At 33.2% G+C, this 12,980-nt stretch overlaps 1 protein-coding gene across 2 annotated transcripts in view; it reads left to right on the plus strand.

Annotated features, from left to right (window-relative positions):
• The window catches only part of LOC126371179 (uncharacterized), a 729,644-nt gene that overhangs the window by 402,059 nt on the left and 314,605 nt on the right, over positions 1–12,980 (plus strand). The gene's annotated exons all lie outside the window — the stretch shown is intronic.

Genomic DNA, 12,980 nt, shown 5'->3' on the forward strand with positions numbered 1-12,980 from the left:
TAAACACTCAATTTCATTCAATTAGGTAAATTCATTTCCGCAATAAATTGTGACTACAATTTTTAACTGGGGTTGAAACTGGCATGTTTAGTATGTGGCATGAAGCATGTAAGTGGTAGGAATCAAACACCAGCGGGTTTTAAAAAAGGCACATTGAAGCAATTTTATTAAAAAGAAAAACAATATTGCTATTTGCCATTAGTTGACGTTGCGCACTTAGTTGTATGTAGGCAAATGTCAAATTGCAATAGATATTGGTTTTTAGACGAATTGCTTCGTGGCCTTTTTGGACTCCCAGTTATTATTCAAATGCCATCGCTTTTCCGCCAACACTGCGGCAGACGTATGGAGAGTATTATTATTCTCATTTCTTTTGTTTCAATAATATGTAGAAACGTAATGGCAGGGTAAGTAAATATTGCCGCAATCTGAACCGAAGCGGGTGAGATCGTCAATGCCCCATAGTCTTTGCAATTGTTTCTGCGTTTTAAAGTACATTATTTACTTTATTGTTAATAGTATGTTGTATATAGTTTTCCACTCGTATTATCTTTGACAGTCTAGATCTTCGCGAGTGGAAATAAGTATTCATTTTGTAAAAAAGGCTGTAAGCTACCCAAATAAAATAAAATAAATAAATAAATATCATTCCAAATCTTAAATAGTCTTTAAGTATTTCTTAGGAAAACTTAAACGTTTTTTTATTCTGTTCAGTAGTTACAAAGAGTACTCTCTACATATAAACAAACAATAATTTATGTCTATATAAGTGGTACCTAATAATAAAGGCTAATTAATTATGAAGTGGGTACCTACGGGCTATTTAAAATATTTTTATAAAAAAATATAAATAGCGTTGTACAGATTTAACATGATAAGGTTATTATATATTCTCATTGCTCGGGTACATAATTATTAAAAAATAAAATGTAATGGCATATATAAAAATAATTGTTGCTTGATATTTGAATCAGATATGGTATACAATTATATTGCTACCTATATTGCTTCTCTTTGTTTTGTTCATAATAATGGATGGAAAATGTATTGTGCCTGGGTGTAATAACAATGGTCACCATTTTATACTCAAAAACTGAGATAAAAGATGCATTGGTGCTAATCCTGTAAACACCATCTAATTTTATTTTAAGTTATATCTGTCATTTTCTTATCCGCCGAAATGGAAAGGGACGGGTAATCGACAAGCATAAAATTTATGGAACAGACGTCAATTTTAAGCACAAATCTAAAACAACCGTCTAAAAATTTTACATTGGCCAATATCCCAATAGAATTATGCTGACAGCACATGTCAAACGGTTTGCATACCAGCGAGACACCTTTTTGATTTGCCCGGGTTATTCATTCATTTACTCATTCTTCCTAAAATTAAGAGCTGCCAATCATCCGTCCCTTTCCTTTTCGGTGATTAAGAAAATGACTGGTATAACTTAAAATAAAATTTGGAGGTGTCTGCAGGAATCGGAGCCATTATGTCTGTTATCCAAGAAATTAAGAGGTTAAACGTAGGTACTTAACTCTGTACAGCGCCATCTATATTTTTGCGGAACGTAGCCTGGAAAGTCCCTCATTTCTAAACGGAAAATGGGAATAGCTCTATTTTTATACTTCCCAAATATCCTGTATATTTGCATTTATTGAAATGAGCCTATTAATTCACCAAAGTAACATCTCATGTTGCTGAATAAACTCGTCTCCAGAGACGAAATTAAATAAAGGTATCACTTTCATTAAGTTGATTAGTCCATTCGTTATTGCAGCTGATTGCGAGGCCTGACCATTGACCTATTTGTTTGATCCAATGAAAATGTACATTTCGATATTTTTTTCGTAGGTCTAACAGAAAATTCGATGAGGTGTCTGTACTTAGTTTATTTTGCGATGGATGTACCTCAGACTACCGTAAGACTAACCTTATGTTATTTTTTTTATTGGAAATAAGTTTGCCGTTGACTTCCACTAGTACATAAATTGAAGATGTATAATTACATAAAGATGTTTTCTATTGCCAAATATTAGGCACAGAACTTATGTCAATCAACGAGATAACATGAAGCATACTACAATAAGTTCTACCACTGCGTTTTCATAATTTATTATCTTTTTATACTCTTGGGTGCGTACTTTTACGCGTTTTTCTTTTTCATCGATGAAATGCTTAAGTTTATACCAAGTATAATGATATCAATCTTATCTTATTATTTTACTCTTTCACACAAAAACTACTGAATGGATTTTAATGAAACTTAACAATAATGTAGCTTATACATCAGAATAACGCACAGGCTTTAACTATTAAATAAAATCGGAAATTCTTACAGCGGAAACTAAAATCCACGCAGATGAAGTCGCGGGCGACCGGTAGTTTCAAAATAAAATTGAAGGATTTGAGTTTTGAAATGTAAGACTCACATTTATTTTGATTCACAGTAGGTCTTCTTAGGTCGCAGTGATACAGTGTATGAAATGAAGCCTGCATTGTCCCAGTTTTAAAATAAAGAGTCACTTGAGTCACCACAGTTATTATTTTTATAGGTAAGTAATACAAGTTTTTGGCAAGTACTTACTTAAATCAATAGACATTAACATTAAGAGCTTAAGTCGCGAAATAAACCTCGTAGGTATTAAGCTAATTGCCAAAATAATCTAAAGCAGGGATCCCTGCTACAATGTTTAGTTAAGGTATTTTCTGTTTTTTGTATTTATTTTTTTTTCTTTGTATTTTAAAAACATATTTTAGGATTTCAATAAAAGCAAATTCAGAACTAAAAAAATTTTGAACTAAGTAGTATATTTAATAATTGCATGGCAATTTTAATGGTATTTCAGGATATCATTTTTACTGAAATTACATCACAGGCGTCGACCAAAGATCCGTAATAAACAAGGATTTGGAGCATCCTATATCGGATAACTACACAAGAGGTCTCTCCTTTGCAATAGGATCCGACGAATCCGAGGATGATCAAGGGGACACAAGGGACTGAGTGGACTCTATAGATGGACTAAATTAGAGCTCCAAGCTTCTTGTTACACTGTTGAAAGGCTGCGGAAATTAGGAGAGGATACACAAAATGGCCGCTATGTGTGCTAAGTGACGACGACTTTGTATTAAGACGTTTTGACGATAAAAGACGAAGGGTGATTAGCGAATTTGTAAAGGATTACGCTTATGTTTCTGAATGCCTCTTCCTGTATGAAGGGTGTTGGCTAAAGTCAGATTACAAATATTTTAGTAGGGAAGTGTAGGGTGCTAAATGTAGGTTAAACTTCACCAATTTGATTTATTTATATGAACAAGAACCGAAAGTATTCGGCAGTGCTATCTCTAAAATATAGGTAGACAACTTAGAAACATCGGCAATATTTAAGTATAAGAATTAACTTACTTTTGTGTCTTTAGTTAAGAGAAAACTGAGTTAAAAACAATGTATAATGTTCTTCATGTCCGCTTTTCAATTAATCTAGACTTTCTTGTAGGTACTTATACAAAATTTTAACAACTGCCTGTGGGCAAGTCCAGCTGCCAATAGTTTTCTAAAACTGCTCTACTTTGTAGTTAGAAATAAGTAATCTCTTTTTCTATAGATATCGGATATATATCACCAAAGGCTGTGTATAGTTTACTGATAGTACATAATTAATACAAATTTAGTTAGGTATAATATAAGAAGAATACTTAAAGAAGAAATTACTATTGACTTCTAACCCCCATAACCACCGATATTATAACATAAACGTATGAAGCCAAGACTGGAATAATTAAGCAACTTCTAATTATTTTCTATCAGAATAGATAAGTTCACTGATTTATTGCTTTCGGCGTCTTCGATGGAGATAACATGGACAATTTATGATGTTTGTTATGATAACAGTTTTATAATTGTTTGTTACGACATCTTAATCGAGCTAAGTATAAAACGTCTATTACGAAGTTAATGTTATACAGAGAAAAGGTTATGCTTACCGCAGTTTTTAAGGTAATATTCGAAACAAATTAACTAATTTTGGAAATTATTTCATAATGGAAATGATGACACTTTCGGTTCACATACAGAATAGTTTTTTTTTTTTTTTTTAATAGGCAGAGGGTTCATATGGAACGATATAACACACATATCCACAATTTCCACATGGTAACACTGGCAAACCATTGATAGAAGCTTAAGTAGGCAAACTAGTTTTTTTCCTGCGATTTCGTTTGTATACTTTAGTTAATTGGCAAGTATACTCTATAGCTGCCCTTGGATTTTAATATACCTATTAGGGAATACAATCCCGATTCGAGATCGCAAATCCGAAATCCCGCGGGATTGGTAATATCAATCTCGCGAGATAACGAAATTTTCGAGATCGGGTGCATTCCCTACTACTTACGGGCATCGTTTAGTAAAGGAAATCGTCACACATAAATAGTTACTTTCGCATTATATTATTAAAATAGTATGAATTAACATGCTTCTAAATTATTAATACACTGTTCCGCAGTCGGTGATTTAAAATTGTGATTTATTGCTGAATAATTATTAAAAATAAACATTCAAAATCACGAACATGATTTCTTAATAAATTACTGGAATTTACATAATCATTTTATATGCAGATTGTTTTTGCCTTTGCTAGATAAATCATTTTGGAATATTGTATTTTTTTGATTTCCAATTTACCTAATTGTGTTGTTTTAACTAACTTGTCCTCAGTTTTTGATAAAAAACAAATATTGGATTTTTGAAATAGCCTTATTTATTGTTATAGCTATGCTTATATCTTTTTCTATATTGTCAAAATATGCGAAACTATAATTTGTTTTTCTTATGAACTAACAAGATCCGGCCAAGTAGAAGATTCTATCCCAAAGAATTCTACAATATGTCACACAAAAAAAAGCTCAAGTTGTATTTCTGATACAGCATTTTAAACAGTAGCACTTGTTCATTCTGCTACCATAACAATAAGTCTATTTGAGTTTATTTGTATATAATTTTATTTTAATTTATTGTTTTTATTTAATTAAATTATTATCTTTATTTTTTGTCTTAGTTTTATATTAGTAGGTAATTTCATGTAATTTCATAAAATTTTTACGCGTATATAGGTGTATGTCTATCTAGAGGTATATAATGCACAGTCACGTAGGTCAGCTAGAAGAAATCTCTTTTTTTAGAAATAAGCTCACCTGTATTGTCTGTTTTCTTTGTACCTATGTTTCTTTTTCTGTTCTGTTGTGAAAAAAATAATCTATACTTATAATAAATCTGTAGAGAGGTCAATTCTGTACATTAAATATTTTTTCAAAATAACTATCAGGGGGTGATAAGTGATCGATACTGATGCCAAAAATGCAATTAGTAAAATTTTTGTCTGTCTGTCTGTCTGTCTGTCTGTCTGTATGTTCCTTATAGAAACAAAAACTATTGGACGGATTTTAATGAAACTTGGTACAATTATTCTTCACACTCCTGGACAGGTTATAGTATACTTTCATTCACGCTACAATCAATAGGAGCAGAGTAGTGAAGAGAAATCCTTTTGTATGAAAAATCTAAACCACTCAAGTTAGACGTTTGAAATTTGGCATGCAGGTACCTTATATACCGTAGAGTAGCACTAAGAAAGGAATTCCTGAAATTCCTACGGGAACGGGAATTAGCGGGAAAATCCTTTTGTATGAAAAATCTAAACCACTCAAGTTAGATGTTTGAAATTTGGCATGCAGGTACCTTAGATACCGTAGAGGTGCACTAAGAAAGGAATTCCCAAAATTCCCACGGGAACGGGAATTAGCGGGAAAATCCTTTTGTATGAAAAATCTAAACCACTCAAGTTAGACGTTTGAAATTTGGCATGCAGGTACCTTAAATACCGTAGAGGTGCACTAAGAAAGGAATTCCCAAATTCCCACGGGAACGGGAATTAGCGGGAAAATCCTTTTGTATGAAAAATCTAAACCACTCAAGTTAGACGTTTGAAATTTGTCATGCAGGTACCTTAGGTACCGTAAAGGTACACTAATTAACTTAAAGCTTAGTTGCAACAGGATATTGCAAAATTCCCACGGAAACGGGAGTTAGCGGGAAAAAAACATTTGTATGAAAAAATCGAAACCGCGTAAGATAGATGTTTTCAATTCAATTAAATTATTTATTGCATTCCATGTAATACAATGGGGTGTTACATAGGCATAGGAACTAAAACATGGACCCTGTAGGGCACAGCAACGTTGAAGGGAAGAAAGGAAGTGTGTATTAAAATTAAAACTCAATGAACAATCAATTAAAAAAAAATCAATTCAATCAATTGATTCAATCTAGCATGCATGCATACCTTAGTAAATATAAAGTTTATTTTTGGCTGTATTTTGAAAAATGGGAGTTATTGGGAAAAAAATTGTATGAAAAAATCTAAACTGCATAAGTTAGATGCTTGAAATTTGATATGCACTCCCACACACACAAAGATCTCTCTCTTATATAACACGCCACGCGGACGAAGTCGCGGGCAAAAGCTAGTAAATAATAAGTGAGTAACTAGGTACCCATAGTGAGTCCATAGCCTTGAAAAATACATGATCCCTTTTTCTATAGATCTCAGATATATATATATATATCCCATATAGCTGGGAGTTAACGCATTCTATGTTTTTCATTTAGGTAAGTACACCCTGTCAGTCCAACACAGGAGTGACTTAAGACTGTATCACTAGGACATGGTCACGGCAGATGAGGTACCTGCATACATTTTGTTGGTGTACCAATTGTGGCGCCACGTTGGTGTCTTGGCGAGTTAGGGCCCTTACAAAACGACTCATAATTCCCAACATCGGTGCTTCTTTGCATTCCGCACGTTCCTCTCAAGGTTATAATATCTTAATGGTGTAAGTTTAGCACAAACAGCTGTCTGGAGGGCACTATTCTTCATTAGTCGCTGAGAGCCCCTGTTAAATTATTCTTCGGGTCACTTTAGTGCTATTTAAGCTAATTTAATTCAAACTTCGTACACTTCTCACGTACTTAGTATCGCAGGACGAATAAATGCGCTATTAAGCATATTTTTGCTGCGCGCAAGAAATTTTAAAACTGGCGCATTTGTTGGATATACTGGTCCTATGAGGATGAACTGTGAGAGGAGAAAAATATTTAAAAACAAAATTAAAATAACTTCAACAGTGTACTTATTCATTAATTTTAGCTACTTACTTACCTACACTCTACAATTTTCAGATTCACAAATGAAAACAAACAAAATCATTTACACGCCCATAGATACCTATCCGTAACCACCAGGAATTGAATCTGCTTCTTTTTGCCAAACAAACAAGCACATCAATAAATAATAATAATAATAATAATCATCATCATCATCTTCATCAGCCGTACGACGCTCACATAGGCCTCTCCCAAAAACAAACACTACCAATTTATAATAACATAGTTAAGCATTTACTACATTACACTTCTAAATATAAATTTAATACATAATTATTTCTTTGCATCTCTCGATCCATTAAACCCTTAGGGCTATAAAGTTTAAAAAGTAAACTATTTCAAACTTGGAAACGTAACTTGTACTATGAAAGCTCTCTACGTAAACTTTCAACTAATAACTCGTAGTAAGTCATGCGTGCTAGTAGTGCATGGGTGGCTCGCTAGATGGCGTTACCAGTTACTAAGTTGCAACTGTACCAACAAGGTAGAGAAAACAAATCTAATAATTATTATCTTATGAAATACAAGACAAATAATTCATTTAGAATAATATCGTTTATCTATCGGAAGAAAAATATTTGTATAAATGAACAGTGTCTTAAGTTGAAGGTACTTAACTATCTACCAAGTTGAAATGTTTTCGCTAATAAGTATAATATACGTATTTTGTGCTTTAGTTTTCGCTGGTGAATATAATATAACCTGACCACAAAAAAAGGTCGAAGAAATGGCTGGATTAGGTGATGTAAAAGAAAGCCCGATGACGTGTGGGTACATAGTTCATCAAACGATAAATGTCCCTCTGACTACCCCAATTGGGAAGTCGTGTGCTTATGTTATGTTAATCATCATAACATACCTACATACATAAACTCACGCCTATTTCCCACCGGGGTAAGCAGAAACTATGGAATTCCATTTGCTTCGATCCTGACACACTTCTCTTGCTTCCTCCACATTCATCAATTCATACACGCACGCCGGTTCATAGTAGATCGTACTAAACCTTTAAGGACATCTCCAATTTGGTCAATATACGTCATTCTGGGCCTTCGTCTTCGCACGTGCCACTCCGCCACTGTTAAAATAAAAATTAGCTACGTCAATATCAATAAGAAGATATCACATGTCAACATAAAATTCAGAATTTGTCTTTCAACTGTTTTAAGACAGTAGTTAAACAAAAACTTTACAAAAAAAGGTTATTATAAAATTAGTTATTAGGTACTTAGAAGATTATGAATGCATGGGATTAACTCTCTGAGAACTGATATTAGGCAGCTAAATTACTCAATTGTATAAAAATATTGTACGTTTATTTTTTTTTTTTTTAAAGAACGTCTAGCGCCCTGTGCCGAGGTTTTTCTTGTAGCTTCTTTTCCCCGGCTATACAGGCTGTGAGAAAAAAAAATTGACGATTCAAAGTGTAACTATGTTACCTACTGAATAAAGATATTTTTGAATTTGAATTAACAACTTTAATGTAGTTGTAGTGTAGCACTGGCATAAAAATTGTCTACAAAATAAGCGATTCAAGAATAATCTTTTTAAACAGTTACCAGATATGGTAGCATGATTTCAAGTTACATCCGAACCACTTTGTAAATGCATTGGCATTCAATATCGAACTAAATCATTCTCAAAATACCAATTTGAAATCTCAAACAATTTACAAAGCTAAAATCCACACCAACTTCCTTACCACGGGTGGTCTGGTCTCCCCAGGCAAAACTCAGCTTCAGTTATTATTTTTATAGGTCTCCTGTTATACCATCACGCTAACAAGCTTTGATATTTATTACGAAACAAACATAATAAATTTACTTTGAAACATTAATAATAACTGGCTGAACAACTTTGTTTTATTTTTAAATTTATACGTTGGTGTTGAAAGATGTATTACTGAATTTGAATATTTGTAATATATCGCTGGCTTAAGGGTTAAATCGATCGAATCGGCCGTGGCGCTCGTTAAATATGGAATTTGATTGGTGGGTAATTATTATGAAATCTTTGAGCATGATTGAGAGTCGCTTTAGGGCAAAATTTCTAGTGATATTGCAGAAAATGCGGTGGTTAGTGAAATTAACAGGTCTAATAAATGAGGTATGTATTATTCAATGTTCTGATGAATTAATACTCTACACAACCACCTAGCCGGTGGTTACGTACCACTTAGTCGACTCTCAGCGAAGCACTTCATCGTATAAGTGGCACATTTATTGATAGCCTAGCCTGGATTATACCTCTCTGGGCCTCCTCTGTGAGCTTCCACTTCTCGCTGTCCTAAGCGATCTCCCTCCGATCCGTCTCAAACACCTCCAGATCAATATGTACTCATTAGTATACGTTTTTAAACTCAACTCAAATAAAAGAACAAAAAATGCAAATGCAAATGGTTGGTGATCCACCTCAACCCACACGATAGAAGAGACAAAAATATTCTGCTGCTTTAAAAAATGTTAAGCCAATTTCCAACAAACCCTTTATCAATTTATTTTGACATGATTTTCTTCATAACACTAAGAAATAAAAGTTAAATGAACATAATAAAAGTATAAACTTAAAATAAAAAAGTGTGAACTTAAAAGGATTCCGTTTTAACCCTTCAAACCGGATCGAACCGCATTTTTGAAACGATACACTTAGCGGATGTCAAAACAAAAAATCTATTCTCTCGTATTCGCAGAACCAATATGAATTAGCGCCGCATAAAGCCACAAAAAACCTGGGCAAATACAATGGGCCAAATCCGACCGCAGAAGTACAGTAAAGTTGTGGTTAGAGTCCGAAAATCGGACAGTATGTAATTTGGTCGACCTTTACCAATATTTAGGGAGTTTAAGGTCTAAAGATGAAGTATTCAAATGAGTTCTGCGACTTTTATATTGTACTAGTACCTACTTTATTGTACCTACTTGTATCATTCTGTCTGTGTTTTACATTTATTCATAATATTAATCCAGTATGACTTTAAATAGACCTTCAAATATTTAAATTTACGTAGAAGTTAATGAAATCTATTTAATCAATTAAATCGATTTAAGGAGTCTTTTTGGATTACTCTTTGACTAACAAAACAGCGGTATTTAGAAAACGTTAATATTTATGTTTTATAATAAAGGTTCTAACGCACTGTCATACATATAAAGATTTTATCGAATAAATTTAATAAGCATTTTAATATTATTTTCTAGGCAAAAGTAAAGTTGACCAATTTTTAGTCTTTACCCACGACAGTGATATTGAATTAGCAGTAGGTATGACTAACGAAGCGTGAGATACGCATTGTTAAGGACCCACTATCGCTGCCAGATCTACTAAAGGTGTCTGTTTTGTAGCCGATTATCAGTAGTTACAGGAATCGTAACCACACAGAGTGAATCAACAGAAGTGAAGCTTATAAATCTAACATTTAACAGGCAAAATACTCAAGAATGGGTGAAACATTTAACAATAATAATCCAATAGTTTCTTTTTATTAAAATTTTTAAATCAGAAGGGTTGACAATTTAACCGGAGCTAAGTAACGAGAGGAGCTCGGTAGCGCAGCGGTAAACGAGCTCAGTCTGCGATTGTTGAAGTTAAGCAACTTTCGCAAAGGCCGGTCATAGGATGGGTGACCACAAAACCGCGTGGTGGTTTAAGGCCCGATCTCCCTATCCATCCATAGGGAAGGCCCGTGCCCCAGCAGTGGGGACGTTAATGGACTGGTGATGATGAAGCTAACGAGTTAACAAAACCGCGTAAGGTTCCGGAAAGGCCGCCCAAGGAATGCGCGCCGCGAGTATTTAGGGCGGCCATGGTTGAGCTTCGTGTGATATTACATTTCACAAAATAAACAAAAGCTATCTGTCAGTTTTCAAGTTATACTGTTTGACAGTTTCTTTATTTGTTGAAATATGACGTCACATTATGACGTTATAATTGTACCTTGGTGTAATAATAAGGATCATCATTTATACCCAATAACAAAAATAAAAGATGCATATGTCTGTTATCCATGAAATTAGAAGTTTAAACGAAGAAAAAACTTAGCAACGCCATCTATCGTGTTTTTGGGGAACTCCTTCATTTTGAAAGTGTTTGATATGGTGATAAATTTGCCACACAAGCTCAGCCAATCCTCCGATTACGAATATTTCACTAGCGTTATGGTAATAAATGTATAGATATTATGAGAGCGAGTCATTTTTTTCGACGACATTTTCCAGAAGAAGATTTGATGGGTCAGGTTCGTATTAAGTGGAATGCCGTGGTCTCTGCCTACCCGAACGAGAAATAAGCGTGATTTTATATATGTATGTATGTAAATAATTTATCTAAAAGAGAGAATCAAAGAATGTTAATAAAATAGGTTTAATATCTACATTTTCACACTTTTAACAACAAAATATAAGTGGGTAGTTGCAATAAATTTCACAATCAGACGACCCCAAACCGCAATGTAGATATTACTAATGTATTATGACTAACAAGCTGTGATTTACACATTCTTGAGGTCTGGACCCGCAATATCGGGCGATCAGATCTACCAGTCATTGGGCTTGGGCCCTTTTTGGGAATTTTTATACGTTTCTAAAATTGGTCATAGATTAAAAACATAGTTAGTAGTTATAGGTACTAACTATGTCTTTAATTTAGTCTTCAGTGTATTTAATGTGGTAGTCATAGGTGGTTACGATAGTTCTGACTCTTTTGAGGAATATTAAAATTGGTTAAGAAACTATAAGTTAATTATACCTCTACAAGTAGGTAAGCGTCTATATTATATTCCGTCGCGTAGGTATGGAACTAAAAATAATTAAATAACACATTAAAACAGGCAATGATATTACTAGCACCCTGTATACGGCAAAGAATAATAATTAAGAAACATGTAAAAAATGTAAATATGTAGTGAGATAGTTTTTGTGAAACAATTATTGCGAATGAAAATAAAGAGAGAGAAACATAAATAAAACAATCTGAAAAACCATTTAGGAAAATTAAGTTCTAAGTGTATGTTATAAGCTTCAATACAATGCAAATTAACATTGTACTGAAACCAACATAAATGTCTTTTATGTACTTTAATGTTGAGTCGAGGAAATTAAAAAATACTTTTCAAAAATAGAATAGAAGAATATTTATTGAGCACATACCAACTAAACATAAACATACAATGCAATATCAAAATATATTTACTTATAATAAAATAATAGGCTTTACGGTGTCGAGTCTGATAACTTAAGATTCTACCTATACGTTTTATGATTCAGTGGAAAAAGAAAAGTCGCTTTTAGTTACCTGCATTGCGTCAATAGTGTCAAATTTTACGATCATCGCGGACGCATTAATGTGTCAGAATGTTTATTTCTATTAATATTGGTTTTTATTACTTCTTTCATATCGATTGTTACGTCAACTATAGCGAACCCACGCTGGCCTTTAAACAGCTATAAAACTTTAATATTAACTTTATGCAACTGCTATAAGACTTTCACATATAACTATTCATATTTAGACTAATATTATTCTTTAAATATGACAAAATTGTTATTATTATGAGCATTTTAGATGCTGTAATGATTACAAAATGTCCGTGCACAATGTAAGTCATAAAACAGTAAGTAACAGTGAAAAAGGAGTATTTTGTTGCCGATAAAGTTATTATAAAATATACCATAAGTTGTTGCTATAATGCCGTCATTAAGATAGTGCTTATCATGTTTATGTTGGGAGAGAATATTTACTAAACGAGCTGTAGAAGAG

Source organism: Pectinophora gossypiella, chromosome 12, assembly GCF_024362695.1.
Source record: "Pectinophora gossypiella chromosome 12, ilPecGoss1.1, whole genome shotgun sequence".
In the NCBI taxonomy this organism is placed as follows: domain Eukaryota; kingdom Metazoa; phylum Arthropoda; class Insecta; order Lepidoptera; family Gelechiidae; genus Pectinophora; species Pectinophora gossypiella.